The sequence below is a fragment of the Camelus bactrianus genome, chromosome 12, assembly GCF_048773025.1.
Source record: "Camelus bactrianus isolate YW-2024 breed Bactrian camel chromosome 12, ASM4877302v1, whole genome shotgun sequence".
Lineage (NCBI taxonomy): Eukaryota > Metazoa > Chordata > Mammalia > Artiodactyla > Camelidae > Camelus > Camelus bactrianus.
In genome coordinates this window covers 19,867,272-19,879,858 of record NC_133550.1, presented here as the reverse complement: position 1 = coordinate 19,879,858, position 12,587 = coordinate 19,867,272, and the positions used below count along the sequence as shown (strand labels likewise).

Genomic DNA, 12,587 nt, shown 5'->3' with positions numbered 1-12,587 from the left:
TGTAAGGTGTACCAGAATTGTCCTGTTTCTTCAAAGATTTTCTCAAATTAGGCAGTCAGCGGAGGCTTGGGGTACCTTTAACTACATCCATTTTCAGTTAATTTTCATATACGCTGCAAGGTAAGAGTTGAGGTTTTTTTTGTGTATGGATGTCCAGTTGTTCCAGCGCCAGATGTTCAATGTTCTGAATAACAAGATAGGTTAGTTCCAGAAAATCTCCAGCATCCAACCACACCTAGGCAACGCGCGTTGGTTGGGGACTAGTTTCTTGTGTAGAGTTTCATGATTCTTAAACATGTGGTCATACCCTTTATGTAGACTTCTCTAGGAAAGAGAATTAACCTTTTAGAAGCTCACACAAAGATAATGGGGAACTGGCTTTCTCCCAAAATAGAGTAAAATAAAAAGTAAGAGCCCACGATATTGTACATCACAAATGCTTTCATTAGGAATTTTCTTAAGAAAATCAAGTAGGGTTAAAGAGAATAAAATTTCAAGACGTTTAAGTGAAGCAATTATTGGAGTTCATCAAACAACCAAGTTACAAGACTGCAGAGTATAAAATCTGCCCTTCTGTAGACGAGCTGGCCCCAAGTGCTCTGGTTCCAGCTTCACTCGTCAGTTCACGAGGGATCGAATTGTTCAGAAACTGTCCACTGGGTGGCACCGTGGTGCTGCTGCCGGAATGAGCCTGTTGCTTTGGGTAACGGTTCATTTAGGGACTGATTTCTTACGTAGGGTTTCATGATTCTTAAACATGTGGTCATACCACAATGTGTGCCAACAGCAGACAGTTGCCCTAGTCATGGGTGCAAGGGAAGAAAAAGAAAGGAGTGTTTGTAGGTTATTCAAGCAAAGAGAATGTGCAGGACTTAAGAGGACTTATAGGGCGAGTTGAACAAGTGGATGGATGGGAGCCAACCCAACCTGTCTTTCATCCCTGTTCTCAGACTGAAATGCCCCTGCAGGTCCCCCCCCCCCCCCCCGCTTCTTGTGACTTGATTCTGTGCAGAAAAATCGACACTAACAACTGCACCCCAAAGGAAAGCTCAAATACATATTTACTGAGCACCGGAAGTTAGTGGTAGAAGGCTAACCACGGGTTTTACCCTTGATGTCGTTGCAGTCCACCTGAGAAGACAGGATGTCTGCATGAAACAGCAATGGCTGGATGGTATGCTCCAGACGGCACCAACTGGAAGCCATAATTAGGACAGCCTTCACTGAGCAGGTGGGACTCTAGCTGGTCTTAAAGAATGGCTTCCTTGTGGCAGACAGCCTGCTGCTGCACAGCTGAGTGGAGACTGTGCAGGTGGGGGTAGAGCTTGCGTGGGCAGTCATGCTGGTGGCCTGGCTGGGGAGGGAGGTCAGAGCCTCCTTCTCTGCAGTGGTTGGTTGGGGAGCAGCCATCCCGGCTAGACTTCCCTTCCTCTCCATCCAACTGAGCCATGACTTAGTGGATCTATTGACCCAGTGATCCATTCTTTAAAATTATATATACTTCTTTCCTTCTAGATATTGAGGGGAACACAATCCGTTGATTCATTTAATTTCTTCTTGATATAGTTGAGTTAGAAATTTGAACACCAAACGTGTGGGATGTTTATGAAATAATTTGGTGAATCATGAACCTAGAGAATAAAATCTATACCTCTTAGAGGAGTGCTGGTGACATTGAACAACCTGGCCTCAATCCAAACTGCAGTATGTTGGGGGGAGGGGCTTGACATGAAGCCTGGTGTGTGCTTTAACATATTTCAGCAAAAAAACTATATATATACATATATGTGTGTGTGTGTGTGTATGTATGGGGGTGTGTGTGTGTGTGTATACAGTGTTGTATAATTTTGATAACTGTCGATTCTGAATGATGGATACGTAGGGCTTTTATTTTACTCTTCTGTCTTCATGTCTGTGTGAAATGTTTTATGATACCTTTTTCTTAAAAAAAAAATTAATTGATGGTTTGAAAAGATACTTCTGGGACTGGGCAAGACTGAGCCTGAAGTTAAGGGAAGTGGGTCCAGTTGAGGGTGTGGGTGATGAGGAAATGAAGCAGAAGTTAGCTGAGACCTTCCAGCTGGGAAAAGCACTATTTACCCATTGATTCCCATCCAAAGTGTGATGGAAACAATGCCTGTCCTCCCAGGGAGATTTACCAGCTAAAAAAAGAATCTTTAGGAAATGGACTGTGCCCCTTGCTTCCACCCACGTATCCAAATGTGACACTTGGGAGTTAAAGAGATAATTAGTCAAATGTGGATTATCAGGGACTGTGCGCTGGGAAGACAGTAGCACGCACTTAGTTGTTAAAGTACTTTTATACAGATTCTCTCAGACATACAGGAAAAGCCGTCCTCTGGTATGTCTGTCCCCTAGAATTCCTCTGGCTTTCTCTTCTCTAATTTGTAAGCTAAAGAGAAAGAGGCAAGCGAATCAGGAGGCACTGAACTGGAAAAAATGTAAAAAATAAACAGTTCTAAAAATGAGCCATAATGTTAGAGGGGATAGAGCAAGGGACCCAAAATAAGAAAACTTAGCTTGGAATTCTGGTTCTTCCACTTTGCAGTTGTGGGGTAGAGGACAAGTCATTTAACTTTTCTAAAATTCAGTGTATGCCTCTATGAAATAGGGGTGCGAATAATTCCGCAGGTCTGCTGTAAGGAATAGATAGTGTATTGAGGTGATTGTCCAAGTGTTTGCTTGTGGCCTTAATTTGCCCTGAAGATATTTTCTCCTCTGACCTCCCTTGTGTGCACCTCGTGAGTCCTTGGATCCACAGAAGAGGAGGATAAGCACACGGGGTTACAAATTATGGGTTCAGTAGAGACCCAGCCAGGCAGGCGATGAAAGCCATGTGGGAATGAGAGAAATAGCAGAAGACCTTCGTTGGGGGAGCCCAGGTGGAAGACGAGATATTAGAGAAAGCCTGAAGAATGGCGAGAGAGGGAAGGTGTGGGAAACAGCCTTAGAAGGGAGAACGATGTAAGGAAAAGCGCGTCTCACCCGCCACATTTCCTTTCTCTAAAGTCACACCCCGGACCTGTCTTTGCCCTCTGGCTTAACTCCTCCCCGAGGCAGGTGCAGGACGTATCTGAGTTTGGAAAACTAGTCCTTTCCTCTTCGTTTCTCTTGTGGCACCTGCCTGCCTGCCCAGAGCTTGAATTCTGGGCTGCTTTTTACTGATAGCACTGCTGTAAACATAGCATGGATGTGTGATCAAAAACTGGCTTCCCAGTGCTGAAATCCAGGGTTAGATAGAATTACCCACGTCTTCCATAGATGCCAGAAAAGTACGGACCTACCCCAGAGAGGGCAGATCTCCCTTCCCAGCTAAGGTTACCAGATGGCCCGCCCAATCTGCCGTGAAATATATTTATATACTTGTAATGTTATAAATGATGTTGACTGCTTGCACTAATCAAATCAACCAATAGACAAAGCACCAGTGATTTATCAAGTTACAGAATTATAACAAGTTAGTGCCACAAATCTTGATGATGTAAAAATAATGGCGGAAAAGAGAGAGCTGGTATTTTGTACAGAATGTTCATGTTGCCTCAAATTCATATGTTGAAATCCTAACCCCCAGGGGGATGGGATTAGGAGGAAGGGTCCTTGGGAATGGCCATTACACTACAGCTCTGCTTCCAACCTGATGTGATCTGAGGGACATCTGTGATGTCCCTCAGTCCGATTGCTCGTTTGTTTCATCTTCCCTTGCCTCCCCATATAGACCGCCTTGTATAAGTCAGAAAACTCTGGCGGATGTCAAAGCGCTTCTTTAGCTTACCTTCACAGTCTGGAAGATCTGCTGCCGTCCCCGTGTCCCTTCACACACAGTGTGCCTGCCGCAAGTCCCCAGTAACATCTGGAGCATGTGTTGCCAGATCTGGTTTGTTGTCGTTTTTAATTCAGCCTGAGTGAATCTGAATTAACATTAGTTCAACCCATTTATATTTATTTTAATTTGTGCTGTGTTAGGACTTAATGCTATCTTATTTTATACTTTCTATTTACTGTACTTTATTTCTGAATTTCTACTTTCCACTCAGTAGGTAAAATTTTATTTGTCAGATGTGACCATTATGCGTTCTATTTTTATTCTTCTGTGAGTACTCATTTTTATATTTATTTTACTATAGTTTCTTAAACTTATGAATGCTCTGTTTTTTCCTGAACAAGACAAGCACTTTAACATCCTCTAAACTCCCTTTGATCGCCTCTCCAACCACACCCTTATCCTGAATTGTCATGATAACACCATCTGAACATTTAGACTTCATGAAGGGTTGTTAGACACTTTTTAAAAAGCTAGTTTTATACATTAAAAAAAATTATTGAATCACTCTTATTACTCAAATATTTCTGTATCAAAATAAATGAATGTAGAAGAATTATGCATTATATGTTTGAATTTGAATTTGATGAAGACTCTAATTTACTTGCAAGTCTACAAGAACAATAAACTAAGGATCCAAGGTATCGAAATTAAGGAAAATTTTATAAAAAGTACAGAGTATGCAGATTTAAAAGGCACACTGTATTCCAGACAACATATGTAAAATTAACCATCAATTATTCTGGCAAATTTCCTGGACATCAAGGATAATGAAAAATTTCTGTAGCCTTTCAGACAAAAATTTGGTTTCCTACTGAGGAACAAGACCAGCCTCACTTCAAACTTTTCTTGGGTATCACTAATGCCTGAAGACAATGAATCAAAGATCACAAGTTAGTAAGGGGAGAATGTGAGACTCACGAACGTAAAACCTGATACATTGCCAATCATTTACTTAGACCACAGATATGTTCTCTCAGATATGTAAGAACTTATATTCTACCCTAGAGAAGAAGTAATCAAAATTTAGAATAGGAAGTACATGATATAAAAAAATGTGGTTGCAATTTGAAAATTAATTCAAAATGGAATGTATTCTAAATAATCATTGAAAATATAATTAGAAAATCAAATGCATATAGTAAAAATAATTCAAAAGAGAAGGCTTATAGAAATTACAATGTAATAAATGTAATCTGGACCCCAGGTTATAGTAACAATATAGCTGGATGTGGAAGGAAGAGAAAGGAATCTATGCATAGGGGACTGGTTCTTCCCCTGTCCTGAGATGAAATTTAAGACAGGTTCCGTGACTTTTCTCATTACCTTCAGGTGGCAATTAATATGTCAAATAATAATCAAAATTTAAACTCTATCTAAAGATAACTCCCTTTGCCAACTCGGGCCTTTTACAGGTTAACCCTCCATGAGAAAAGTATGTTTTGTTGGCTTTTTCTCTTTCCTGGCACTGCTATTGCTCCTCCCCATCTTATTTTTTTGTCTATTGAAGTACAGTCAGTTACAATGTGTCAGTCCCTGGTGTACAGCACAATGTCCCAGTCATGCATATACATTCATATATTCATTTTCATATTCTTTTCCATTAAAGGTTATTACAAGATATTGAATATAGTTCCCTGTGCTCTACAGAAGAAACTTTTTAAAAATCTAGTTTTATATATAGTGGCTAACATTTGTAAATCTCAAACTCCCAAATTTATCCCTTCCCACCACCTTTCCCTGGTAACCATAAGATTGTTTACTATGTCTGCGAGTCTGTGTCTGTGGAATCTAAAAAAAAAAGGACAATATGAACTAAGATGGGTATTTTTTTAACTCAACTTTGTTGGCGCCTAGAGGAGAAAAGAAGTCAGTGAGAGAAAGAACTAACCCCACAAATAAATTTGAAGGCATGCCGGTAAATAAAAATAAAAATAAGTTACTTGATGGTTACATTCCATGGGTCACACTTGTTTAATGTATGTGATCGTCCCATAGTTATATCCTTTGTTTTGTTTCCTGTTGTATCTCCAGCATCAAGAACTGCCCAGTACACCATGGAAACTGGGCAAATATTTGTGATAAATGAGGAATTATATGATGCAAATAAGAGATGCACTAAAACAAAATGACAAAGGTTAAAAATACAAGGATGGGCCAAGATTTTCCGGCCAAGGGAAAATTCAAATAAGGCAAAGGAAGCAGGATAAATTGTACAAAATAGAGTTCAAGTCAAAAAGAAATATATAGTATGAAAGGTATCAGTTCACAATAACCTGACTGACCTTTAAGTACTAAACAAAGTAGTTTGAAAATATAGAAAATAAATGATTGTTAAAAATAAAACAGAAATCAAAACGTGTTTTTCTAGAAGATTTTATAGACCATTTTTAGCCTCTGACGGAACAAATATGCAAAGAATGAACAATGACTTAAAGAAATTGAAATACAGGGAAAAAGGAACCCAATTTTAAGACACATAGCTCCTTGTGTCTTTGATACATTTATAAAAATCAATAGTGTACTAGATTCACTAGGTTGGCTACCCAACAATCATTCTGAACTTTAGTACCTTTGACAGAGACCAGAAAACTGCAAAGGAGCCTACCTGTGGGCTCTCCTGTGGCTGGTGGGGCCCCTGTGGTTCAGTTCTGGCCGAAGACACATCCGCACAAATCTCCTAGGGCTGCCTGGTCCCCTTCCTCTTTCTTCCTGCCCAAGGTGCAGCGCCATCTCTGTGTACCCGCTGAGCAGAAAGAGGGAAACAGCCTTGTTCCTTCATGGCGGTCCTGGACTTCCCACCTGAGGACTTGTTTCAGGACAAAAGTCCTCCACTCACTCATTCAAGCCTCTTGAGAATGGGTTCTCTGGTGCTCGCTGCTCAGTACAAGGCTAACTTACACAGCCACAGAGAAAACAGTAATAAATACACCAACCCAAAACCTGTTCAGGCTGCATCCTCTAACTATAATTCAACAGAACTAGAAATAAATAATAAGAGTTTTAAAGTCAATTATAAAATTTAAAGCATTCCTCTCAAAAACTACTGGCAAAGGAGGAAATAAAAATACAAATATATATTTGGACAAAAATAAAATTAAGGTATTAAGAATTCTCAAGATATAACAAATTATGAATTCTACTCCCCAGAATTCCTTATCTACCCTGTCCACTTCAGTTTTTCCTAAATTTATCACTTTCTCATATACTGCATAATTTACTGTATCTTTTACTTAATTTTCTCTTTCTCCTGCTACAATGTGAGTTTCATGAAGCCAGAGACTTTTGTCTGTTTTATTCACTGTTGTATCCCCAGTACTTGAAATATTGCCTGGCTCACAGGAGACATTCAATAAAATTGTTGAATGAATTAATAATTCCTCCGAAGGCTAATGCATAAACTGGAATTTTTATTATTAAAATTATAAATGAAAATAAATAATCCAACTCAAATTGAAAGCGGTAAGTTGCAGTCAACTTATCTAAAACAAAAGGAGTAAAGCAGAGAGAAAAGTAAAGATAAGCAGAAATTAATGAATTTTGAAAAGTAAGTTGTATAATTAAATGAAGAATTTCTTGGTGAAAAATTGTAATAGACAGACTTCTAGTAAATCTAATCAAGACAAGCTGAAAATCACAATTAAACAAAAATAGGAAGGCAGCTATGCTCGCCACCATACCACCAATGCTATTAAACAAAAATAGGGACAAAAAAGAAGTTATTATAACAGCTAGGGAAAAAAAGAGTAATGATAGTAGAAGTCTGTTTATAGTTCCCTACCTATAAAATTTAGTCATAGAAAAATAGACAATTTTATGTGAATACACAAATTAATAAAATTGACTTAAGAAAGTTGACAAAATCAGCGCAAAGCAATAATCATTCATAACCAAGAAATAGAAGGTTATCAAATCATTATGTTTAAAAATAAAAAGCTTTCAGAAGGATTTTTTTCAGTCAGTTCTTTCAAACTTTCAAGAAAACATAAATCTCTCATGCACAGAAAACTATTAAAGAACATAGCAAAACATGAAATTCATGTTGGATTTTATCAAGTTGCCTTTCCACTATCCATTGACGTTATTTTTCTGAGCCTACTGACTTGATTTATAGTGTTAATAGAAATCCTAATAATAAATCACTGTTGCATTGTTGTGGTGGAGAAATCTTTGACTGTACTGTTGAATTCAGTTTGCTGGTCCAACTGCACAGTAGAAAATTAAGCAGCCAGTTAAAGGGGAGAGCCTAAAGAAATTTTTATGACATAAGAAAATGCTTATGAAATAATATTTTCCTGAATCATTTTATTTCCTCTAGTTGGTTGAAAACGATGTGCTTTTATTCTTCCAGTATAGCATTTCTCAACCTTAAATTCCACCTTGTCCGTAATTCCAGTGTCACCTTGACTTGATGTTTCTGGCGGTGTGGTTTATTGATAACTGGTGGCCTCTGGGGGTCTCTTAAATGGTCTGCCAGTAGTTTGACAATTTTAGAGGAAAAGGTGATGAAATCATTTTGTTCACATACATTTCCCCTGTTTGAAATATTCAATTAATAATGATTTTTCACAGAAACCCCATCACAAACACCTATTGTGTTTTTTAAAGTTGTACAAGAAGTGAACAGTCGTGTCAGTTCATCTCAGCTAACATTAAGTCATGAAATTCTTCTCAGTTAACCTATTTTCCCACGATCTGCATTTTGGTGCATTTTCGGTAATGAAAGGCCCTAATCCAAAGGAGCTGAACCAGTTAGGTTCCCTTTTCTCTCCCCTGTACTCCGCAGCTGGTAGGAAGCCCATTTGCCTCTAGATTAAAGCTGTGACGTCATCTACCTGTCTTCTGTGTGTTCTGCTTATGGAAGTCAGCATTTTTTCACATTATTTGCACGTGAGTCACATATATTTGCATTATTTGCATGCTGTTTGCATTTGGTATATTTGCATTTTGCTTTTTATGTTAGAGTTAAGTTCAACAAAATGGATCAGTGGGTCAGGAGTATTAAAGGCAAGGGGGAGTAAGAATGGTCATTGATGTACATGGATGTACACGGAAACACAAAGGATCTAGAAGGGTCAAAACTATCTCAATAAAGAATGAGATTTGCTTTACAAATTAAAAATTTTTGTTTATAATTTTGAGTTACTCATGTAGTATATGCATAGATCTTGAATAGCCTAAACTTGATATTTTAGGACTGGCATGTGTAGAAAATAAAACATCAGAATTTTTAATATCACAAACCATATCACGACATGGTTGAACATTGAACTCTTTCCCATTTCTTGAGCGTTTTCTTCACTAGTCCAAAAAAGAGATTGACAGTAGTGGGCCTGTTTAAACACTCACATCCCGATGCCCCACCTCTTCTCCCTCCTCTGAAAGGAAGAGGGGTCCAGCTTCCAGTAGGCGGGGCCGGCCCTTCTTCGGCCCTCACGTCCAGCTGCATGTTCCGGCTGAGCTCTATATGGTTTTATGCTTGGAGGATATGCTGAAGTCCCTTGTTCCCTTCCCTCCTACCAGTTCTCAAGTTCCAGATGGCGGCAACTCTTTCTCTGGACCCACGGCTCATGCTAGAGCCTCACTCAGAATTACATTCACTTTATTTGAGAAGTTGTTACAACTTTAATTTGGAGGCAACCAGCTTGCTTGCTGCCAACTGCTCAATACTGAGGAGAGAAAAGAGCTCCAGCTCCATCAGATACAGCTAATTGTCTGATCATTGCCCCAAACACTGCCCCCCTCCATCCCCTCATAGTGGTTTGCCCTGAGATGCAGCGTGTCTGAGGCTTCCTGAATTTTTGTCAGTTTCGTTACTGTGTTCCTCGGCGTGTTCCTCTTTGGGTTAATCCTGTGGGGGACTCTCTGTGCTTCCTGGACTTGGGTGACTGTTCCCTTTCCTAAGTTGGGGATGAGGCTTCCTGAAGAAGGAGGCTGACTCGTGTGCAGGTGCTCCTGGGAGTATGTCATGAGGGAAGAAATCATGGACAAAGCAAGCTCCCTGAGGGTCTGGAAAGGATAGAATTGAGAACACAGGTGGGCTAGGAATAGCAACGCTTTTCTTCTGTTAAATGGAGAGGAGGGGAAAGCAGGGGGCAAGGACAGCTTTAGAGAAATCATCACAGTGCCTTCTGCATAATAGGGACTCAGATACTTATCAATCAAGAGCTGTTAACTAGGGACACAAACTACCAGCCCCTAGTGAATAAGGAAAGATGTCACTGAAAAACCTTAGCCAGCGATCAGCCACAGGGAAACTTCTTATAGATGTTTGGAGCAGAACACTGGGCTGGAGAGGCCATGGAGTTCACCTGATAGAGCAAGTGGGACATTCAATGGTCTTCTGTTCTTTTAAATACAGTGATTACCAAATGCATCCTGTTAGTCAGCATACCAGGACGAACCTGCAGCCGCAGCGCAAATGCCTTCTTCACCCTTAAACGCTTTGAAAAGATTAAAGAAGGAAGCTAACAAGGATTGAGCCCTTCAGTGTCAGGCTCTGTGCTGACTACCCTAATACACTGTGGTTTCATTTAATTCCTCAAAACCACACTATTGAAGAAAGCGACTCAGAGGAACGAAGTTTGTTGCCAAAACCCTGAATCTGGAAGGCACAGCATGGATTCAAACTCAAATCTGCCTCTCTTAAAAGCCCGCTCTTACTACGTGTAGCAATGCAACAATGCGAAAGAAAAAGAAGTTTAATCTCCAGTAAATTAATCTCATGACAGAAAGAGAACATTCAAGTATCTAACAGAGATACTATCCAGCAGAAAAAACAATGCCACTGAACCTTACTCTTTTCTGTAGTTCTGTAAAGTGTCATCGATTTGTGGGCATTTTCAGAAAACTGACAACTTTGTGGACGGAGCATAACTTTTTGTTCATCTCTAGACTTCCTCTATTCTGGTGAGAAAGCAATTTTTAAATGCCCCCTATTTCTCTCCCTCTGCATTTGAGGTCCTCTATTATTTTCCAGTGTCAAAACTCAGACAGACCTTCTTACTTTATTAGGTCATTGGATGATTGATGTGTCTCCTAGAGGAGTTCCTGTGGAGGGGGAGGGACAGGACACGTCGGGCCCTGGGTGGACTGAGCTCACCCATTAAGTTAGCCTGTCTGCCCTGCTCTGACAGTTATTAATGCTTCTGCCTCCTGCTGCTTCCAATACGTGCTCTTCCGGAGAGTGCCAGTTCCAGATGTTATTGTTACATCGTGGCAACACTTAACAGCCCAAACGTGCCAGTGGTTTCTGTGTCCTGGGCACAGTCCTGCTGGAATAGTTCCCTGGTTGGCTGCCTTTTCAGTGCATCTTCCAGGAAGCCCAAAGTGACCAGCGTGAGTCAGTACACCCTTGCTCAGGCAACTTTCAAGGTCAAGGAGTTTCTCAGTAAGCAAAGCGTTGCGTGTTACTACCTCTCCATTTACCCGACAGTTCCTGCTTGACCTTCATCAGCCTGGTGAGCCCTCCAAAACGACTATTTGCCCACAGCAACAGCTGTCTCCTGCCACAGGGTGGGCAAGTAAGGACTGTGAGAGATTTGATTTCCTTGTATCAGTCAGGTGTGCTAGGTTATGCTGTTGTAACAAATGACCCCCAAATCTCAAGGGCTTACAACAACAAAGGTCTACTTCTCATTCATGTAATATGTTCACTGTGGGTGGACCTCAGCCCTGCACCATGTTATCTTCACTCGAGGACCCAGGCTAATGAACCTGGGCAACCTCTCCAGGGAACATGCATCTGTGGCAGAGGCAAAAAAAGCATTACAAAACACAGGCTCATTCTTAAAGCTTCTGTCCCCACTTCGTCAACAAAGCAAATCGAATGGCCACTCCTGATGTCAACAGAGAGGGAATGTGAAATCTTCCTTCCTGGAGAAGCACCCCATGGAGGGGCAACAAACATTTTGAGTGTTAATACAATCTACCACCCTCACTTTGATGGAGACCTGTCATGACATCATCAAGTTGCCTTAGAAGGAGCACCGTGGATGGAGACCACATCTCAAGACTTCACAAGATTTCTGCCAGGACAGCAGAGACCTGCCTGTTTTCTCAGCCATGCTCGCCACATTGAGTTCAGCTCCTCTGACATTGACAGATGGCACTGGTTTCCTAGCCACTCCCTGAGGCGAGTCTAGGTGTTGCTCCTGGTCTTTGTAATTCCTGGACTGTACAGTCTCAGTGCCTAAAGAGGCGGACCTCAATCCTTGCCCAGCCCCTGGGGCAGGATGGCTGGAGAAAGTCCTCCGCTGGACGCCACATCTGTGTCAGTGAAGGACACTCTTCTCTGAGTACTTCTTTTTACAGCCTGTCAGAGACCAAATTAGATCACTTTGAAGGAATACATTACGACCCATCTGTCCATTCAGATAAATCACTGACCTTTCTTTTTTTGCCCTAGCAGAAGGGTGCTCAAAACAGTTGTCTCTGTGATAAATCTTGACCAGTTTAGCAGTATACATGTTGTCGGGCTTGGCGTTTTATGTGATGATGATTTCTGTGTGGGAATATGTAGGACTTAAGAAGATAATGCGGTTCTCAGCCACGTGAGACGCATATGAAATAAAGATGATTCAATGACTTGAATTATGTTAATATCCAGAAAATGCCTGTGTGGAAGGGTCTTCTTCTAAATATGGTTATTCCGAGTCTGGTTGTTGCAAACCATTTCAAAGGTGTTAATAATGTAATCATTTTAAATATACCATTTGGAGGCTACGTGCGCATAAATTATATATAC

General features: G+C 40.6%; 1 long non-coding RNA gene across 3 annotated transcripts in view; it reads left to right on the top strand.

Moving 5' to 3' along the window:
• LOC123619520 (uncharacterized) overlaps positions 1–12,587 on the top strand; it is a 108,294-nt gene that overhangs the window by 62,675 nt on the left and 33,032 nt on the right. For 2 of the 3 annotated variants that reach the window (XR_012510628.1, XR_012510629.1), the window contains exon 5: positions 1,127–1,231. This is a non-coding gene — a long non-coding RNA (uncharacterized LOC123619520). Of the gene's footprint in view, positions 1–1,126; positions 1,232–10,202; positions 12,543–12,587 lie in introns of those variants that run through there. The other variant, XR_012510630.1, reaches the window with a different exon arrangement.